A 6,023-nucleotide genomic window follows, 5' to 3' on the forward strand; every position below is an offset into this window, starting at 1 on the left:
ATACCATCAGTTGACAGTATTTCTCTCTATTCATTTTAGCTCTTTTTTAAATTTAATGTTTTATTGTCCATTTCATTTTTGACAACTTCTAATTTTCCTAGATTCATATTTCATACATGCCATTTTCTGATTATTATTGGATGATTACAGCTGTTTCTCTTCATTTTGAGTTGTGCCCCATCAGCAAATGACTGTCCTGTGGGTTTTACTTCCATGAGCTTTATTCCATTCATGTCATCATGGTCAACTCTGCTTTGAGAGAGGCAGCTCTTCCCCAGTCACATTTTGAGTGCCTTCCAACCTGAGGGGCTCATTTTCTGCACTATATCTGACAGTATTTCTCTGCTATTCATAAGGCTTTCAGTGACTGAATATTTGGAAGTAGTTTGTCACTCCTTCTTCCTAGTCTGTCTTCATCTGGAAACTCATCTGAAACTTGTCTACCATGGGTGACCCTGCTGGTATTTAAAATACTGGTGGAATAGTTTCCAGAATCACAGCAACTCACAAGCCACCACAGTACAACAAACTGACAGATGAGTGGTGGCCCATAAAGATTACAACCTAGAAAACCCTACAGGGCAGTTTTACTCTGTCACATGTAGTCGCTGTGGGTCAAAATCAACTTGATAGCTAAGTGCTGTGGAAGACCGGGTAATTCCCTACCCACAAGAACCCGACATTCTAGTAAAAGCGCTACTAGACAAAACAATTAGCATAAATAGTAGTATTCTATATCAATTTGCCCTCAATGTATAATAATATAATAAAATACTGATTTACATAAGGAAAAAAGGTCATTTGGGAAACAGGTTAGCATAGAATGATCTCTTTGATTTGCTAAAATGAAGGTATTGGTGTTGTTTGCCACTGAGTCATTCCAAGTCATAAAGACTCTGTATAGGGTTTCCAAGGCTGTAAGGATTTATGGAAACAGAAAGCTTCTCATCTGTCTCCTGTAGAGTGGCTGGTAGATTCTAACCACTGACCTTGCGGTTAGCAGCCCAACTTATAACTATGAAGGTGGTAGTTATTGTTAGGTGCCATCGGCCATTTCTGATTCTTAAGCAGAATAGAAGGAAACACTGCCCAGTCCTGCATCAACCTCACAATCATTGCTACACTTGAGCCCATTGCTGCTGCCACTGTGCCAATCCATCTTGTTGGGGTTCTTCCTCTTTCTTGCTGATCCTCCAATTTAACAAGTATGATGTCCTCCAGGAACTGGTCCCTCCTGATAGTATATCTTAAGTATGAGAGATGAAGCCTGGTCATCCTGGCTTCTAAGGAGCATTCTGGCTGTACTTCTTCCAACCCAGATTTGTTGGTTCTGTTGGCAGTCCATGGTACTTTTAATATTTTTTTCCAACACCATAACTCAAATGCATCAATTCTTCTATGGTCTTCTTTATTCACTGTCCAACTTTCACATGCATATGAAATTATTGAAGATAGGCACACTTTAGTCCTCAAACTAACATCTTTGCTCTTCAACATTTTAAAGTCTTGTGCAGCAGGTTTGCCTAATGCAATACGTCATTTGATTTCTTTACTGCTGCTTCCGTGAGTGTTGATGGTTGATCTGAGCAAACTGAAGTCTTTGACAACTTCAATCTTTTCTCCATTTATCTTAATGTTATTTATTGCTCCAGTAGTGAGAATTATTGTTTTCTTTACATGTAGGTGCAATCCCTATTTCAAAGTTGTGATCTTTATCTTCATCAGTAAGTATTTTAAGTCCTCTTCATTTTCAACAACCATATTGTATCATCTGTATATCTCAGGTTGTTAATGGGTCTTCCTCCAACCCGGATGCCATGTTTTTCTTCATATAATCCAGAACTGTGGAGGAGTAAGGGAAATTCAAACTTATAGAAGACCTATGTACCAGCTATTTTATCTTACAACACCACAAGATAGGTTCTTGTTGGTAGTTTCCCTCGAGTTGGTTCCAACTTATGGTGACCCAAAGAACAAAATATCTCCCAGTCCTGCACCGTCCTCACAGTTGTTGGACTGTTTAAGCCTCAATGCCAATCCATCTCATGGAGGCTTTCTCTCACTTTCATGGACCCTCCATTTACCACATGTGATGTTCTTTTCAAGCAATTAATCTTTCCCAATGGCTCTGGTAGCGTAGTGGTTACGAATCGGGCTGCGAACCATAAGGTCAGCAGTTCGAAACTACCAGCGGTTCCGCGGGAGAAAGATGAGGCGTTCTGCTCCCGTAAAGATTAACAGCCTCGGAAACCCTGTGCAGGGTCGCTATGAGTCGGAACCGACTCCACGGCACATAACAACAACAACAACAACAAATGGCATGTCCAAAGTATGCATGAAATTTCGTCATCCCTGCTTCTAAGGAGCATTCTGGTTGTACTTTTTACAAAACAGATTTGTTGATTCTTCTGGTATATTCAGTATTCTTTGCCAACACCACAATTTAAATGTCAATTGTCCTTCTATTTTTCACTGACCGACAGTTACATATATATGAGGCAATTGAAAACACTATGGTTTAAGTTTGTTGTTGTTAAGTGCCATCAAGTCAGTTCCAACTCAAAGTGACCCTGTATAGGGCTTCCGAGACTGTAAATCTTTGTAGGAGCAGAAAACCTCATCTTTCTCCCACAGAGTGGCTGTTGGGCTCGAAACACCAACCTTGTGGTTCACAGTCCAGTGCTTATCCTAAAGAGCCACCCAGTTCCCCAGGGTTTGTGTTGTTGTTGTAAAGTACCATTGAGTGGGTTCTGACACATAGCGACTCTGTACAGGATTTATGAGGCTGTAAATCTTTGTAGGATAAAGCCACATCTTTTTCTTGCAGAGTGTCTGGCAGGCTCCACCGAGGACCTTGTGGTTTCTCAGTCCAGTATTTATCATATGGAGCCAACCGGGCTCCATGGTTTGGGTACTCTGTGATTATTCCTAGTTTATGAAAAGAAAACTGATATTCAGAGAAGTTTAGTAACTTGCTCAAGATTTCTCAAGTAGTAAGCAAAGATAAGATCAGGCTCTTTCTCCTTATGGCTATAGAGGAAAATTTCATGAAATCCGTTGGCCTAGTTCTAGAGAAGGGCACAGGGTCCTCCAGGTGAGAGACCTGTATCCTCCCATCTGTATCCAGCACAAGAGGAAACGGCTGTGACCCTGGCAAGAGAGGTTGTGTCTGGCCCTGACCTTGAGGGTGATCCTCTATCGTATGAGTTTTAAGGAAGAGGCACAAAAACCTTCTTTGCAATCCTTTTAAAGGTGGCTTCTTGAAAATAGCTTCCTTTTTGCTCCTCTCTAGAGGCAAGGGGGCAAATGAGGAGACCTTGCAATGTCTTCTCTACCCAATGAATCTCTGACTCTACGAATTTCCTTCCCAAGACACTGTGGTCCAGATGCTTAAAGAGCCACCCCCCTTAGAATCACCATGCTAACACTTGTAACATGTTCTGTCAGCATCTAATTACCAGAATGAAGAGTCCCTCGTGCCTTGTTGGAGGCAGAGATGGGTAATTGGAGCCATGGTTTGTGGGCTAAGGTCACACTTTTCTGCTGGTGGAGCTGCAGACACTGCAAGCATAAGGCGTCCCCTTTAAACCTTTTGCTTTCCAGATAGTAGCTAAAAAGGTCAAGAACACCCTGTTCCAAGAAGCAGAAAGCAAAAGAAACACAGACTTTCTTGGCCCTTGTGCTTTGGTCTATGAGCCTACTCTTGTCCAGCCTCACCATTTAATCCAAAGACAAGGTCAAAGTCACATCTGTGCCTTTTTCTTGGGCTTAACAAAACAAACAAAAACAAAACCCACACCCGCTGCCATTGAGTTAATTCCAGCTCACTGCCATCCTATATAGGGTTTTTGAGACTATAAATCTTTCTAGGAGCAGCCTCATCTTTCTTCCCAGGAGTGGCTCATGAGTTTGCATGCAGTTAGCAGTCCAATGCTGGTCTCACAGTGCCTTCAGGCAGAGTTCCTTCAGGCAGATGGAATTTTCTGGGATCCTTGGATTAAGAACTCTTTTCTGGTCAATTTGGACCAGTGATCTGAAAGCACACCTCTGTGAACATGAGAAGAGGAGGAGGAATTCGGTACCGTCAAGCCTAGTTCTCTCCTACTGATGTCAGGGCACAAGAGCAACAGCTGAATGTAGCCTCGTTTGAGCTGAGAATTCCAGGTTGGAGATTTTCATTTTACAACACAAATTGGGTGCTCTTGGGACAGCATTTGCCCTGTAGAATCAGATGGAAGTCCTTGGAAGTAAGAAGGTTGAGATTTTTTCCAATAGTCTGGCCAGATTATAAGCAAGGTCTCGAATTTGCCATGCATTTCTGGAGCACATGCCTTTCACCTCTAACAAATTATGCATTCATGTTCTACCCTGTATCACCCACCTCATAAGGACTAAAATGGTGCTTGCTTCTCTTTTCTTTTGAAAGAGGTCTTCATTCAGGTTCAAAATATGGAGGAGTTATTTCTGAACTGAGTTCCTCCTGCAGAATGGGCAGTCCCTTGACTTTCTCAGCATTAGACTGGACCCTATTACAGGTCATAACATACAAGTCCAAGAAGCTTTCTCCAAAATATGCCTTTAATGTGGGTGCCCTAAGACAAGACACTCCAAACTAGAGGTGTTTCCTTGCAAGTAGCATAGTGGTACAGTACACTGTGCCTGTCTGGATAATTTAACCAATGATGTCTAAAGCCTAATTCAACAACGGAGGCTTTACGTCTCCTCCCAAATTAGTGTCTAGATTCAACTCTAGCTCCTAGGGTCAAGTTATTACAGGGGATTAGAGGCATTTAGGAGATTAAGCTCTTTTCCTGGCTTTTCAAAGGTTAGTTTCAAATTCAGTCAGCTAAATGCTCAAAGAAGAATGAACAGGATTTGGGGCAAATAGCTTGTGGTTAACAGTGCTTACGTTCAGCACCTGACTTGGCAGCTCCGTGAACCTCTTTGCTTCATTCTTCTCACTTTTAAAATGTGAATAATGCCCTGGTGTGGCTCTGTAGGATAAGCATTGGGATGCTGTAGGATAAGGTTTGAACTGTAAGGTTGGTGGTTCAAACTCAGCAGCCGCTCCTTGGAAACTTTATACAAGGTCACTATGAGTCAGAACCAACTCGATGCCACTTCACCACCACCATCAAACGTATAGGTTGGTTATGAAAGACATGGTTAGTATGTACTGAATTCGAAATAAATACTTAAATACACACATATACATACCTATCCATCTAAACAAATAGACGCATATATAAGCATGAAATGAATTATACAGCTGTTCAGAAAACCAAAATTAAATTCTAGACTGGACCATACTTCGGAAAGAGATATAACATTTACAATTGAAACTGGACATTACCATTATTGTTGTTTCTAAGTGCTGTCAAGTCGGTTCTGACTCTTAGTGACCCTGTATAGGTCCAATGTTTGTCCTACAGTGCCACACATATAGCTAGACTTAATATGCCCATTTTCCTTGCCTCCTTTAAGCAAAGTCACTAGCTATGCCTCCATCAGTGGTTCACTACACACATCCAAAAGCATTATTCACATAAACCCTTCCGTTTGTAACTTAGAGCACATGGTTACACAGCTCTTCTTCTCCCAGGGTTCAAGGAGCATCTGTTTTGCTGGGTGATTCACTCATTAATCATTAATTCTGTGAATGGATACTGAGAGTCTACAAGATACTAGAACCAGAGCAGAAAACTACAAAGATAATGAGGCACAAGTCCTGCCTTGATGCTCTTCATGGCTGGGAGAGAGCCTTATGTACAAATGTTTAGAATGATATTATAATTTAGTACAATGGTGTGGCGCAGTCCACTGCAAGGTTGACGGTTCAAAATCACCAGCCACTCCTTGGAAACACTATACAGGGTTGCTGTGGGTCAGAACCAACTCATCAGTACTTAACAATAACAACAATGAGTACTAAAGTTGTACAAGAGAATAGAGGGCTACCAGCTTTCTTTCTAAGAGGAGGGATGGGGGTCTTATGCCCTTAGTCCCTGTTAATGTTGTTAATT

This window comes from Chrysochloris asiatica, unplaced genomic scaffold, assembly GCF_000296735.1.
Source record: "Chrysochloris asiatica unplaced genomic scaffold, ChrAsi1.0 scaffold00042, whole genome shotgun sequence".
Classification (NCBI taxonomy): Eukaryota; Metazoa; Chordata; class Mammalia; order Afrosoricida; family Chrysochloridae; genus Chrysochloris; species Chrysochloris asiatica.